This window comes from Callorhinus ursinus, unplaced genomic scaffold (genome assembly GCF_003265705.2).
Source record: "Callorhinus ursinus isolate GAN/ISIS: 27379988/994484 unplaced genomic scaffold, GSC_fseal_2.0 scaffold22, whole genome shotgun sequence".
NCBI classification, from domain to species: Eukaryota; Metazoa; Chordata; class Mammalia; order Carnivora; family Otariidae; genus Callorhinus; species Callorhinus ursinus.
In genome coordinates this window covers 20,481,238-20,497,891 of record NW_027397084.1, presented here as the reverse complement: position 1 = coordinate 20,497,891, position 16,654 = coordinate 20,481,238, and the positions used below count along the sequence as shown (strand labels likewise).

General features: G+C 33.0%; 1 pseudogene; it reads left to right on the top strand.

Moving 5' to 3' along the window:
- Positions 1-3,735: 3,735 nt before the first annotated feature.
- Positions 3,736-16,654, top strand: part of LOC112837932 (density-regulated protein pseudogene) — a 280,113-nt pseudogene continuing 267,194 nt past the window's right edge.

Genomic DNA, 16,654 nt, shown 5'->3' with positions numbered 1-16,654 from the left:
CCTAATCTATGGTGACAAAGTTTTCTCCTATATTTCATTCTATGTTTCATAAGTTAAGGTTTTATATTCATTTCTATGACCACTTTAAGCTAATTTTTACATGTTACATTTCCATGTGTGCTTTAGTATCAGCTTATCAACTTCTATACAATTACCTGTTGGAATATTAATTGAGCCAGAACTCCTTTGTCAGTGTGGATTCCTCAAGTTGGGACTGTAGTTACACTGCATAACTAAAGCAGTTGCCGTTTTATTTTTTTTATAGCTTTTTGTCCCCAAAATAATTCATAGTGTGTTTTTTAGTTGAACACACATAGGATGGCAAAGTTCTGTGCACACAACTATTTTAGGAGAATTGACATATAGCAATATTACATCTTATGACTCACGAATTTGGTATACCTCTTCATTTAGGTTTTCTTTAATTTTTCTCAGCACCATGTTATAGTTTGCACTGTACAGATCTTTTATGTCTTGTCAGATTTTTACATAATATATCATATCACTTTATGCTACTATAAATTATATCATTTTAATAATTTCATTTTCTAGGGGTGCCTGGGTGGCTCACTCAGTTGAGTCCAGCTTTTGATTTCAGCTCAGTCATGATCAAGCTCCATGTCAGGCTCCACATTCAGCAGGGAGTCTGCTTGAGGTTTTCTCTATCCCTCTTCCCCTGCCCCTCTCCCCAACTCTTTCTCTAAAATAAATAAATAAATCTTTAAAAAATAATAATTTCATTTTCTAATTATTTCTTTATATTCATCTAATATTCTCCTATCTTGTTAAATTCATTTATTAGGTCTAGTAGCTATTTTGTAGATATCTACAGATTTTCTAGATGATTATGCTGTCAAAGACTATGTTGTCTGCAAATAAAGATTGATGCTCCCAATCTTCTTTTTGAATCTGAATCAGTTATTTCATCTTTGTCATGACTTGTTGTACTATATAATTTTCCCCGTGTAATTATGAATATAAGTAGAGAGAGTGGACATCCTTGTCTTTTCTTCTAAATTTAAGAGGTATATATTCATTTTTTTACAAGAATGATATTGACTCTAGGATTTTTATCAGGTCAAGGAAATTCATTTGTATTCCTAATTAACTGAAAGTTTTACCAGAGATAGAAGTTAGATTTCCTAAAATGTTTTGTCTTTATCTCTGCAGATAATAATAAGGTTATAAATTTTTTGTTTTGTAATATGGTCAATTACATTGATTTTTAAATGTTAAACCAAACTTGAATTCTTGAGACAAACCCCCTTGGCCAGGAAATATTATCTTTTATTATTGCTGGATTCAATTACTTAATTCTGTGTTTAGAATTTTTGCATTTATGTTTAGGAGGGATGTTGGTGTAGTCTGATTCTCTTATATGGTCTACGTATGATGTTAGTATCAGGATAAAATGGATCTCTTAAAATGAATTGGGAAGTATTCCATCATCTTTACATTAATGGAAAAATTTGCATAAAATTTGCAATATTTCTTCTGCAAATATTTGGTAGAATTTACCAGTGAAGTCATTTGGAGTTATCTTTTTGGGAAAGCTTTAAAGAACAAAGTAATTTTTTTAAATATGTGGTTATTCAGGTTATCTCCACCTTTTTGGGTGAGCTTTGGCTGTCTTTGTATCTTTCAAGGTATTTTTCCATTTATTCTAAGTTTTATCATTAAATGTCTTATCATAAAATTGTTCAAAGCATTCCTTTATTATTCATTTAATATCTAAAGAATCTCTAATGATTCAGTACTCTCATTCTTGAAATCAGGAATATGTTCTCTCTCTCAATCTCTTTTTCTCCTCTCATCAGTTTTCCTAGAAGTGCATCAATTTTATACACCTTCTCAAGGAATCACTTCTGACTTTCTTCTTTTTTTTTTTAAGATTTTATTTATTTATTTGAGAGAGCGAGCAGGAGCATGAGCACCGAGGGGGAGTGTTGGGGCAGAGGGAGAGAGAGGAAAACAAATCCCTGCTCAGTGCCTGTTGTGGGGCCTTATCCCAGGCCCCAGGATCATGACTTGAGCTGAAGGCAGATGCTTAACTGGCTGAGCCACCCAGGAGCCCCTCATTTTTGACTTTCATTGAATTTCCTCCATTATTTTTGCTTCCCATTTTTAAATTTCTGTTTCAGTCATTATTATTCTTTTTCTTCTGCTTACTTTGATTTTATTTGCTCTTATTTTTCTAGCTCCTTTACATTGCAAATTAGGTCCTTAATTTGGTTACCTTTCATTTCTTATTTTCTAATAGAGACATTAAATGCTATAATATTTTCCATAAATATGGCTTTAGCAGCATCCCACAGATTTTGATGTCTTGTAAACTTCATTTTCATTCAATTCAACATACTTCCTAATTCTCTTTTGAATTTGTTCCCCCCCATAGATTATTTAGAAAAATGTTATTTTGTTTCCTGATATATATATATATCTTTTTACTTCCCAGAGATCTTCTTAAATTAATTTAACTTAATTCCTATTTGATCAGAGAATTTTATTTATTTATTTTAAGTTTTTTATTTAAAATCCAGCTAGTTAACATGCAGTGTAATATTAGTTTCGTGTGTACAAGATAATGATTCAACACTCCCATGCAACACCCGGTGCTGATCACAAGTGCCGTCCTTAATCCTTATCCCCTATTTAACCCATCTCCCCACCCCACTCCCCTCTGGTAATGATCAGTCTGCTCTCTGTAGTTAAGAGTCTATTTCTTGGTTTGCTTCTCTCTATCTTTTTTTCCCCTATGCTCGTTTGTTTTGTTTCTTAAATTCCACATATGAGTGAAATCATATAGTATTTATCTTTCTCTGACTTATTTCTCTAACTTATTTTGCTTAGCATAATACTCTGCAAATGGCAAGATTTCATTCTTTTTTATAGCCGAACAATATATATAAATATATAATGTCAACAACTTCTTTATCCATTCATCAGTCTATGGACATCTGGGCTGCTTCCATATATTGGTTATTGTAAATAATGCTGCAATAAAAACAGGGGTGCATGTATCCTTTTGAATTAGTATTTTTATATTCTTTGGGTAAATACCCAGTAGTGCAATTCCTGAATAGTAAGGTAGTTCTATTTTTAGCTTTTTGAGGAACCCCCATACATTTTCCATTATGACTGTACCAGTTTGCATTCCCACCAACAGTGCAAGAGGGTTCCCCTTTGTCCATATCCTTGCCAACACCTATTGTTTCTTGCGTTGTTAATTTTACCCATTTTGATAGGTGTGAGGTGATATCTTATTGTAGTTTTGATTTGTATTTCCCTGATGATGACTGATGCTGAGCATCTTTTCATGTGTCTGTTGGCCATCTGTATGTCTTCTTTGGGAACACGTCTATTCATGTCTTGAGAATTTGTATAATTTAAATCATTTAAAATTTGAGACCTGGTTTCTGGTCAAAATATATCCTATTATGATAAATGTTCCATATGTACTTGAAGGGAATATGTTTATATTGTATTTGACTGGTATGTTCTATACTGTATTTGATTGGTATGTTCTAAATATGACAAGTCAAATTGGTCCATAGTGTTTTCAAAGTCGTCTGTATCATACTTATTGATTTTATGCCTACTTGTTCTATTGATCATTGAGGGAAAGGTTTTATTATAATCTCACTTTTTTTTCTGGATTTGTCTATTTCTCCTTGCAGTTCTCTCTTGTTGCTTCATATCCTTTGAAGCTCTGTTATTAGATACATAAACATTTAGGATTGCTGTATCCTCTTGCTGAATTACCCCTTTTATCATCATGAAATGCTTTTTTTTTATTACAGGTAATATTTTACCTTTACTTATGACATTAGTACCTGAAGTTTACTTTGGTGTTAACACAGCATTCTAGCTTTACTTGGTTTAGTGTTAAAATGTTATATCTTGGGGTGCCTGGGTGCTTAGTCATTAAGCGTCTGCCTTTGGCTCAGGTCATGATCCCAGGGTCCTGGGATCGAGCCCCACATCAGGCTTCCCACTCTGCAGGAAACCTGCTTCTCCTTCTCCCACTCCCCCGCTTGTGTTCCCTCTCTCCCTGTGTCTCTCTCTGTCAAATAAATAAAGAAAACCTTTAAAAAAAATGTTATATCTTTCCCCAACCATTACCTTTAACATAGTTGTGTCTTTATATTTAGAAATATTTTTTTTAAGATTTTATTTATTTATTTGAGAGAGAGAATGAGATAGAGAGAGAGCATGAGAGGGGAGAGGGTCAGAGGGAGAAACAGACTCCCTGCTGAGCAGGGAGCCCGATGCGGGACTCGATCCCGGGACTCCAGGATCATGACCTGAGCCGAAGGCAGTCGCTTAACCAACTGAGCCACCCAGGCGCCCAGTTGTGTCTTTATATTTAAACCATATGTAGGCAACATATAATTTTTGCTTTATTAACCAAATTTGGCAATATTTGCCTTTAATGTGTAGTGTTTAGATCATTTGCATTTAATGTGATTATTGATAAAGTTAGCTTATCATCTTGCTGTTTTTAATTTGACTGTGCTTTGGAAAATGAGAAAGCCCATAGGAATAATGTCTTCCATAATTCTACCATCCAGTGAAAACTACTTTTATAGCTTTGGTGCTATCATATCATTTTTGAGTATATGTATATATGAAAAATATATTTTATTTTTGGTATATTGTTAGCAGCATTCTATTTTTACTCAATATTTTATTTAAGAATTTTACATTATACTAAAACACTTTGAAAATATCACTTAAATGAGATCACAAGTTCACACTTATTATATCTGGCACAAAACAGGCAGAAAACTATATATTCTTGTATTACTAGTTATTTAAATTAAGTCCAAATGTTCATTAGCATAAATGTTACAAACAAACATTCTTCCACATAATTCACATCTCTCATATCTTTGTATTTTTGTAGGATAAATCCTTAAATGCTAAGTTACTAGTCAAATCTTTGAACTTTCTATAATGCCCAGGATTTTTATTTTTTAAATATAAAGAAAAAAAAAAAACTCTTGGGAACTTTGAGAGATAAAAATTTTGAATTTTTCTTTAAAGCCCGAGAAAAGAATTAAGAGAGCTGGTCACTGCTTTGAATACAAAATGGAAAAAGAAACAAAAAAAATTGAACTCTCACTTCCTACAGAGTCTCTCTGTAGTGGGGACCAATGACTAGCCAATCCCCGATCTACTTCAGAGTCAAAAGCTAGGATCAGCACTGTTGTTAGTCACTTTCCAAACATTGTTTGACTTATTTTCAATTTTATTGTTGCTTTACAATGTATGTTTTCTCACTTTCTTGGATCCATAATTTAATAGTAGCCTGCTTACACCAAAACATTCACTCTGGAAATTGGGCTCTGTTCTTGTCCTTCATCACTAGCTCACCTTCTAGGGCTTGAGTCATTTTATTGTTCAGGGTGGTGATCTATTTAAAACCCTTTCCTCACAGTGACTTTATTTCTTCAACTTCAATGACCTACTTTAGGGCTACATTTTGCACGCTGTTAAAAATCTAGACCCAATGTAAGTCTAGATCTACAAAATTACTTCTACATTTTCAGCTCCAAAGAGTTCTCTCTTAATAGTTTTCTCTCTAGACTTATTTTTCAAAGTCACTTAGATCTCCATTATTTTCTTTCATGGCAACAGCTTCTATTACAATTTCTTCCCTTTCAATTCAGCCTACATTCTGCTCTATCTTCTGACATGATTCTGAGCTACACCAGCATCCTGGAGTCACTTTTTCTTCCACTCTCCATATCAGAAACACAGCAAAATTCCTGTCCCAGAACCCTAATAACTTTACTGTTATTTGTCTTCTCTGTTCCTATATGATGTGGAAATGCAACCAAACGGATAGATTGATTCTTCCATAAAGGCACAGTCTCAAACCTCAGCAGAACCTTCAAGACCAATCAGCAACCTATTTACTTTTCCTTGATCAGCTCTAATGTTCTTTCCTCTTGAGGATTATTCTAAATCGTAATGAATCTTCATAAGTGCCATACTCAATCTCCACTCTATCATTCACAGCAGACAATTGTGCTTCTTATTATATGGGGGAAATTAAGACTATTGATGTGTTATTCTTTAATGTCCCTCCTCCTACCTACAGAAAAGAATTAATTCTGCCAGCCTGCTGCTAATCCTTTCCTGCTCAGTAGGCCTTCTCTCCTCTGCTTTATTGGTAATCTATGAGGAAATGCAAATCATATTTCTGTGGATGATGTGAGATAGCCTGTAGTTTATGTGTTAGAATTGAAATTTGGAAAATAAAGAATAATGAATATATTGCTAACAGTAATCTGACTCTCAGTGCCCTTATCTATAGTTGAATACACATTTTATGATTCCATAAGTATTGCCAATCTCATTTCTTCTAAATAATTGCAAAAAAGATGTAATTTTAGCCATGGAGCAGGCAGGAGCAATAAATTTGGCTCGGCCACCCTACAGAGCCACTTCAGATGACAGACAATGGTTCATGCTCCAGTCCTCTGATGGGATAACATTCAGTGGGAAAAATCAACTGTTCTTTTTCATGCATCTATTGTTAGGCGCTTCAAAAAAAAAACCTTTTTTTCCTCTCAAATTTGGATTTTATTAATTATATTGAGAGCTAGAGAAAAAAATGATGAACACTTAATTATTGGTACAATCTATATTGTTTTTTCATTTTTACAAAAATTATATAAAATTTCATAATTTTTTTTTTTTTACATTTTACACTTTGTCTGTAATGGTGAATGAGAGCAAACAGACATATCCAGCTAACCAAAATCCAAACGCAGAAATCAGGATTTTGTCTTTTAAGTTATAGTAAATAAAATTAGATTCTAAAGGAAAACACTGTTTCAGGTTTACATTAATTTTTCATGCTGGTATTTGGATAATTCCACTGATTCACCAGATATTTTATACAGCCATACATTATTTATAAACAAAAGAAAATGATAGTCTCACGGACTAGCATTACCTGAGCTACAGTAAATATGAATAGATATTTATGTATTTTTGTGGCTTTATTTTTATTCTGATTCATTTATAAAATATATAACTACAAATTTCTTATCCTATTTTCAAAGTAAACTGAAAACAATGATAACTCTTATTGGAAGGGAAAGTAAGATAGCGCAATTTTCAGAAAACTTGCATCTATATTCTGGTCTTTGCTGTATCACCAACCAGCCATTATGTTGAGTAAGTCAAATAATCTCTAAAGTACTTGGGTTTCTTTATGAACAAATGAGAAAGTTGGCCTGAATAATCTCTGAGGTCCTCTTCAGATCTAACATTTATGACTATATTTACTTAAATGTTTTCTGTGTGTCAGCACCATCAATACGCAAAGGACATTGTCATAAATACATATTTTTATATGTAAAAAGCAAGCATATTTTTACTGGAATTCCAACCAAATTCATAGTGTAACCAGGAACATGACAGAAGTTTCAACTACACATAAACACTTCTGTTTCAGTCTTAAAGATTCCCATTTTCTTTGATCTTTGATGCTGCAATAGTGACATAAACTCACATAAATAATTTATTATGTTTTGCATTAGTGAAAGGGACAATTTTGTTTTTTTTATTTAAGAACATCAAGGCTGAAAAATACTACCCATAATATTTAAGCATCAGTAGGAAATACCTAAAGTCAAGTGAGAGATAACTGTAACGATGTTTTATTAAAGTAAACTTAGTAAAAACATTAAGAACTAATTTCTTGGCATATTAACAATTTCCCAATGTTCATTTAATAATCAAAGCTCTTAATGTACCTAATAAAAATTCAATATTTAGAATATCTGCATAACTTAGTGAACATATACTTTCCAAACAATTGTGCCATGATGTTATAATGTACATAGGTGAAAGATGCATTCAAACTGCAAGATAGATAAATGGATTTTAACATAGCAGGGGTATGAAAAGGTTATGACTATGGTTTCAGATTCCACATTGCAACCAACTATCACTTGTCAATGTTGGTATTCAAAGAAGAATATTCAAATTATGTGAAAACGTTAAAATATACCTCCCTTTTCCTTCTTATCTGGATAAATCTGAATTTTCTTCATATTAGTTAGCCAAATATCATATTGAAATATATTTGAATGCAGAAGCAGATATGTGAATCTAGCTGTTTTTGTTAAGCCACACATTAAAGAGATTTACAAAAACTTGAAACAATACCATGAAAAATAAAATAAGATTTACAGTATCTATATTAACATGAAATGGGGCTATTATTATCTTAAAATGAATTCACTGAGACATATTTTTAATTCTCTCAGTGTTTTATAATATAGTAAGTATCAATATATATGATACAAAAGCTCTTTGACATTCTCAAAAATATCTAAGAATATAAAGAAATCTTGAAACCAAAGAATTTCAGAATCACTAACCTTCAGTATAAAATAATATTTTATATAATGTGATAATAGTATTAATATGCAGAGTGTAGAACAAAGAGCCTGACAGATGCATAAAGGTACCACATAGATTAGCTATAATTATGTACCATATACAAAAGGTGTGACTAGAAATGCAGTAAACTTTAATATTTGCAAGAAGAACAGCTACAAACAGAAAGCTCATGCTATTTGCTGTGCCATGAGTAACGAAGGCATCTCTGACCCAGGCGTTCCATGTCCCTGACAGAAGCCATGTGATAGGCAGGCTAGGTTTTAGCTTGCAAAAGGAATAAATTCTCATACCGGGTCATTGGTCTCAGTAGTGGTGCCCATCTTTTCATTTAAATACTCAGATATATTTAGAATAGCTGCTTTCAAGTCTATATCTGCTAATTCCAACATCTCTGTCGAACTTGATTTTTTGCTGGCCCTGGTTACAATTTCCTACTTCTCCTGTCTGTAGTTTGTTTTCCCATGGTGAATGTTGTAGATGTTACATTGTTGAGAGTCTTATTTTGTTATTTTGTTGTCTTCTTTGAAAGTACATTGACTTTTGTTTTGTGTTGGTTTTTTCCTCTAGTGGAAAGCTAATTTAGTACGGATTGCTTCAATCCTGTCATGTTTTGTTTATGCCCATCTTGTTAAAACGGTGGTCTTCTGGAGTCTCTGTTGTATGATAGGGAGATCAGTTAGGTTCTCCACTCGGACTTTTTAGAACTCAAATGGTGCTCAGCACCACGGAGCTTCTGGAAACTCCACTCAGCTCAGAAGCCTGCGTTGCCCTTTTCTGCTAGGCTTAGTAGGCTCTAGCCCTAAGCATGAGTAACTTAATGGTCTGTCAAACATTCACAGGCATCATCGTATTGATGCCTGGGCTCCCTTTCACTGGTACCCAGCTCTACAAATTACAGTCTTGTGAACTGCTCCAACTTCCTACTTCAGTTTTCTATACCTGTTGCTCACTGTTTGGGCCCCACTTACCTGTTCTATTATGTGAAAAGTGCTCTTTATGCAGTCAAATATGACTTTGGAATTCACTCCATGTGTTATTCATCTCCTGACTAACAGTCCGGCACTATCTATTGTCTAACTCCCGAAAATAACTAACATTTATTTTTCCATTTTTAAAATTTTGTTCTTAAAGATGGTTAAGGCCATTCCCCTTGTTATCCAGTCATTTCTGGGGTGTATTAGTTTTTTTCATTGTAAAATTGTGTTTTAAATTAAATATCGTTTTTCAGAGTTCTGGATTTTAGATTACTATGATTGACTTATTTTGGAACATCTGTCAAATGCACAAATTTCCCAAAGATGACTCAGCTGGAATTAAATAATACCTTTATTCTTACTATTGCTTCAGTGTATAAAAATATGTCTCTTAATGTCATATTTAATAGATGTGAATTAAAGGAATCTTAACTGAGGTATGAAAAAATATTTCCCAAAACCCACATTTGAACATTCTGGAGCTCACACTTTTACGATATACTGTTATTCTTTCCACTTCTCTAAGAGCAATTTTGAAATGATCATAAAATAGAATAAATTTATCAAACTTATTGAGGCTATAACAATAGCTTTAGATGAAGAATTTGATATTTAGCTACTAGAGAATACATTTAATACTAGCTAGTGCTCACAAATATCCCATTTTCATCACAGAGAGATATTAATCAACCAATCTCAACTATAGAAAAGAGAACATTCCATGAAAAATTGATGGTAAAAAAAAAAAGGAAGAATAAAACAGCAAAAACACTTAAGTTTTCTGTGTTAGTCAAGATCCATACTGGGAAGAACGGGCTGCTCTTGGCACTGCTTAGTAATGCACCAAATGGTATAGTAATTTTCAGTGTATGATTTATATAAGGTCATGTAGATGGGGGATGATGCCAGGAATAGAAACCATTTTATCTCTGATACAAACACTAATCTACTAGAGACAAACATCCAGTGTTGTTTCCTCTCTGAGACTATTTAGGATAACAATGAAAAATGACATTGCAAATTATTTTAAATTAATAGTCTGCCAAAGAAGAGTTTTTTTTTTTTTTTCTCACTGTCCCCAAGGTGTAAAGAAGGGTAAACGGTAACTATTTGGAGGGGGGCTGAAATATCACTAAAATATATACTATTTATTTACAACCACATTAGCTGATGTTGCTGTGAAATTGTGGTACAATTCAATCTGAGCTGAGACATAAAGAATGTTATAGTATTAAAATGTACACAGAATGTCATTTAATTTAAAACATAAATGGGAGTATTTTAATAAACATGTTACCTGAATGTTATTATAAAATTAAATTTTAAAATCTATCAATCTTTTTTTAAAAATTTTTTATTTAGTAACAGAACTTAAAATGGAAGAGGGAATGCAGTGGAAAGAACCAGCTAAGTGGCTAAGATGTATGAATCTGGACAGTGGTTGAAAATCTCCATTTGCAGGATGTAGGTGACATATCAAAGTGGTCATTCCAGACTCAAGTGTTGAAAATTTGTATTGAATAAGTTGGGGTACAAAATAAAAAAAAGTGTGATTATTAGGTTTTACAGGAACTTCAAAGACAATGGAAATAGAAGTATTCAGTTTTGATGATGATGATGATGGGAACTTCTGTTTATTGCCTGCTTCTTCTGTGGTAGGCATCATACCAAGTGCTTTATTGTGAACATTCGATTCTAGGGCATAGTTACTAACATTAAAAACACTGCAAAGTTGGGGAAATTTAAAGTTTCCCCAATAAGACCCAGCAAGTGGTGAAACAAAGAATGCAATCCAGAAACTCTCTCTTTTTAAGATCCCAGACTCCTAACTGCCTTGCCCGCTGTGGCATACACATTTGGAAAGCTGAGAGACTAAAAAAGTGGGGGAAAATACAACTGTTAAAAGGAAGACCATAGACCCAAAATGGAGTTACTTATGTTAAGGCCCCAAGTCAGCAAACCAAGATTTAAGACCTAACTTAACTAGTTTCAATGGCACCCCTCCAACCAGGACTGTAATCTTTAACCAGTCAACATGGACTTTCCTGGTCAGCACTAGGAAATTTACTGGATAGAACCCTTCCATTCCCCTTTGGAGGGTGACCTGGCCTAAAACAATGCATTCTTTGCTAATAATTTCCTTTTTTCCTCTCAGTCTCTGCCTTTAAAAACCTTTCTTTTTCTGCAGCTCCACAGAGCTCCTTTCTATTGGTCAGATGAAATGCTGCCAGATTCATGAATGGTTCAGTAAAGCCAATTTTATGTTTTAAATTACTCAGTTGAATTTTTCTTGTTTAACAAGATTAACCAATGATGATTGGTTAATCAACATTTTTTTTTAAACTGTATAGTACAAACTTATGCAGTTTAATAGAAATGGGAGAGAAACTGCAAAAAATTAAGAAAAAAATTAAGAGAGGACAAATATTTTAGAAATACCTGATACAGAACTCAAAGGAAATAATAGACCACATGCATCAGAAATCAAATTATGTAGGCCTGGGTTTCCTAAACTGAAGTGAATAGATATAGAAGAGAATGTTCATGTATTTCTTGAAATCTTTTTGTAAAACTTAATGTAGGTGGGTAATACTTATGGGGATTTTTAGGAGTAAAAACTTACAGCTCTCATCAGTTCCTGAAAGAAATACTACAGCATAAGATAGATAATTGATTTAATAGTTTTTATTTTCCTTTAAAAATGGCTCATGTAAGGAACAGAATATGAGAAACAGAGTAAAATAAAAATTTAAAAGAATATAACAAAAAAACATAATAAATGTTGATCCTTAAGCTGTTATAATAGCCACGTGCCTGAACATAGTTATTTAATGTCATATTCCATTAATAATATTACAAAAATTTATACACATGGTAAAAACATTTTGGAAATAGGGGTTTCTTTGATTTTTGTTTTCTTCTCCAAACAAATCTGGAATATTGGAAATGATATATCCAATGATTAACTCTTTAAATGTAATTTCAATATCTTTTTGGGTCATGGGTAGCATGAACAAATGCTTACCTTCTTTTATTTCACTCAGTGAGTGAGCAGGTTTGTTGGTATTCTCTGAAAATACTGCCACTAGCTTTCCCTGGGACATTTTTCCTGCTGTGTTTTAGAACTGTTATAGTTCTGAAATATGTTATATTTGTGTTGACTACAGAGGAGAAAATTTCTCCTGATTAAAATGGAAAAGAAGAAAAGAGGTGCTTTCTTCTCATGACCAGAGAGAATGTTACCCCTAATCCAAAGATAGATTTTGGCTAAATAATAAATTACCTCTGAGAAAGATCTTTGCAGTCAGCTACTTAGATATAAAAACATCAAGAATATTGGACTCATTTTTCTTGTGTCATTTAATTTCAAACAATGGCGATTTTTTCATTTAAGTAATTATATAATGGAAAGGTGATTGGCCGAAGGTGATGGTGTTTTTTTTTTAAAGATTTTATTTATTTATTTGAGAGAGAAATAGGGGGAGAGAACAGGAGCACTGGGAAGAGGGAAAAACAGGATCCCCACTGAGCAGGGAGCTCTAGCTCTACATGGGGCTCTATCTGATCCCAGGACTCTGGAATCGGGACCCAAGCCCAAGGCAGACACTTAACTGTCTGAACCACTTAGGCACCCCTAATTTGTTTGTACAGGCTTGTAGATTAATGGGAGAAGTGTTCATCTTTGGCTCTCTTTTTAGTAGTTTTTGTTTGTTTTTCTGGCTTATGTGATTATAAGATGCAGTAATGAGTACCACTCTAAAATTGTGATATTTGTGTCTACATGTGAAATGAGTGTATTTCTCAAAAGGCTAAAACAAAATATGTTTATATACTATGTAATTCCTAGTCCTGTGAAATTTGTCCATGAAAAAAATTATGTAAATTACATATACATACAAAAAGAAATTAGTCATGAAATAAATGTATTTAGAGACACACAATTTTCAAAATATGCTCCAAAGATGAACATGTGCATTTTAAACTTTTTACTTGAACTCTATTCTCATTAGTGCAATAATTTTATTTAATGACGTATTTAAATTGGCAAATATATATTATAGCTCTTAGGTTCTTTACTTTTACTGAATAAAATTTAAATTTGAAAATAAACCACGGGTAAAATATGGGACTAACTAATTCCCACAATTTATTTTTCTATATTATTCTCTTTTCAAAATTTTTAAAATAGGTCCTGCTGTGTTATTTACTTTGTTCTGTGTCAATTTTGCACCTTTGCTTTTCATTATCAATTTGCTTATTTAATTTATGTTTTGAAAGTGATGTAATTGAATTGAAGCTTCAGTACTATATAAAATGAGATGTTATTCAGATTCATTGTGAATGTAGCTATATATTCTTTTTTTTATTTATTTATTTGAGAGAGAGAGAGAGCACAAGTAGGGAGACGGGCAGAAGGAGAGGGAGAGGAGCAGAGAGAGAGAGGGAGATGGAGCGTCAGACTCCATGCTGAGCTGGGAGCCAGACACGGAGCTGGATCCCAGGACCCCGAGATCATGACCTGAGCGGAAGGCAGATGCTTCACCAACTGAGCCACCCAGGCTCCCCGAATGTAGCTATATATTCATATAATTAAATGAAGAGAAACATTTGATTGTTCAAACCTTAATTCTTTGATATGTTGTGACTTGATTTCCCAAAGTAATATTTTCTTGAATATTTTCTGATACACAATTTTTAAATCTGTAAAGCTTAAATAAATTCTCTATGAATTTGCCTTTAAAACTAGACTGGCAATGGATAAATTCATGCACTAAATAACTCATTTTCTCTATGATCACATTAGCCAGATATCTGTCAAGTTTCTGTTTTACTTTGAACTCTGTAGACACAGCAATGCTGATTCATCATGCAAGGAATAAATATTAAATGCATTTCTTCTCTGCCGCAACGTATTAGGAATGGCCAATTATATGCCATACAGATTAATGCAAATCAAAATTACAGGATGGATGTAACACTTCACCGATTTTATTTAAGTGCATCTATGGAAATAAAGCATTTCAATGATTTCAGCTGCTTTACCTACAAATATTCTGAATGCTTAACAGAATAGAGTGGGTGGAAAATGCCCACCATGAATATTAAATGAAGTGTTGGCTCTGTTGTGGCTGTGATCATATTAGGTCCTTCAGGATATGCAAACATAACCTTCAGGGGAATTAAAAGGTCAATGATAACTAGACAAGGATTACATCACTCCTACATTCCTTCTGCATTCCCTTGATCTTTCTAGATATTTTAGTGATAATTGAAAGTGAAACAACAACAAAAAAAACTTGTTAATTAAGACCTGACATAATAATCAAGGCAGGAGAGAAGAAAACTTTTTGATGTTTAGCTCAAAAGACAGTACTAAGTAGCAAGGCCAGATGCTATAGATTAAGCATACAGCTACTCTAAATCAAAAATTCTCTTTGTTAAAACACCTTTTCTTATCTGAGCCCTTTTTGGTAATGCTTGTCAAAACTCCTTGATTGTTAAAATTTTTGAATAAATAATTATTTTACAGATTTCATACTTGTAATTTATTTAGGTGACTCTGTCAGAGATAGGAGGATTCTGAATTTGTACCTAGTGATCTTTTTTTGATTGGTAGAAACTCAGTAACTTCATTCGTTTTTTGTGTTTTTTTTTTTTTGTCCTTTTTTCATCCAAAGTAATGTCAAGACATCTAATCTTTCTCTAAGAAAGTGAAGAGCATGGACAGTAGTAATTAAGATTCAGATCACACTTCCTTCTTTGCTTATTTAAAGTCTTCAATTCCTGACATATTTACTAAAAATTCTTCTTTTAATTCACTAATTACCAAGGACTGCTAGGTTGGCAGAGCTTTCCCGTGATTGAAAGATTGTGTTCAGTGGCAAGAAACAAACCAGGCAAGAAAAGGCTAGGTTTTGCTGCAGCAGGTATTGTCTAATTTAGCTCTCTGGGGCTTCCAGAAATCCTCCTCATTGTGGACTGTGGTAAAGATGACCCTTCTGGAAACAAGAGAGAGAAGGGAGGAAATTTCAGTTGTGGTTGTTTAGCTTTTCACACAAAAAGTGACCTGCACTTTGCTGTCATCTTCCTTTGCTTGATTATATGGCTCTTATGTTAGTGGTTTGATCTGAGCCTCTTTGATCTGATGGCTTTATATTATTGATTATATTCAAAATACACCTGTAAGTGTTATCTACCACTGCATTAGATAGAAGACAGAAATAATTTCACTGTTGTAAAATAATGTAAAAAAGAAATAAAAATATGAGGTGAATCTTTACATAACTTAATATTTGTAAAGCAAAAAAAATTGCTTCCTTTTAAGGGACAGGAAGGCAAACAAGAGTTTGTATTTCCATAGTTACAGTATTATTTTACCATTTTGATTTGTGTGGAAAACTAAGTAACTGACAGATATGTAAAGTGAAAAAATCAAGAAAGAGAAGCATAAACATGTTAGCTAGAATTGTAGGCATAATGGCCAAAATAGATAAAACCAGAAATATTCAACAGAAACAGGGAGAAAGAAGACAAATTTGTATAACTTTTTCCTTAATCCGTGTTTATTCTTTTACCACATAATCTTAAATCCTGTAGCTTTATAAAAAGTCTTGAAATCGACTAGCATGAGTCTTTTTCTTTAGTATTTTATTGATTATCCGACATCATTTATATTTCCATATAAACATTTGAATTATTTTATTGATATTTGCAAAATAGCTTGTTGAACTTTTGAATGATATTACATTGAATTTGTAGATCAAGTGGGGAGGAACCAAGACAATATTGAATCTTGACAATATTGAATCTTCCAATCCACAAACATGTAATATTTCTCTATATGTTGAGATCTTGATTTTTTTTCACCAGAGTTTTGCATTTTCTGCGTATAGATCTTATACGTATTTGTTTGCCCATTATTTCATTTTTTTGGTACCATAATTAAAAATTCAAATTCCAGTTTGTTACTGGCATATAGGAAAGCAACTGACTTTTGCATACTAACCTGTATCCTGACACTTTATTCTCTGCAGATTTTTGTCAATTCTTTGGGATTTCCTAAATAGACAGTCATGTCATCTGTGAACAAAAGCAGCTTTCTTTCTCAATACTCAGTCTGTATATTTTAATTTCCTTTTCCATTATGATGTTGAAGAACAGTAACTAGTAAGAGGACACACCCTTGCCTTGCTCCGCATGTTAGAGGGAAGCATCCAGTGTCTTGCTGCTAACTATGATGTTACCTGTGGGCTTTT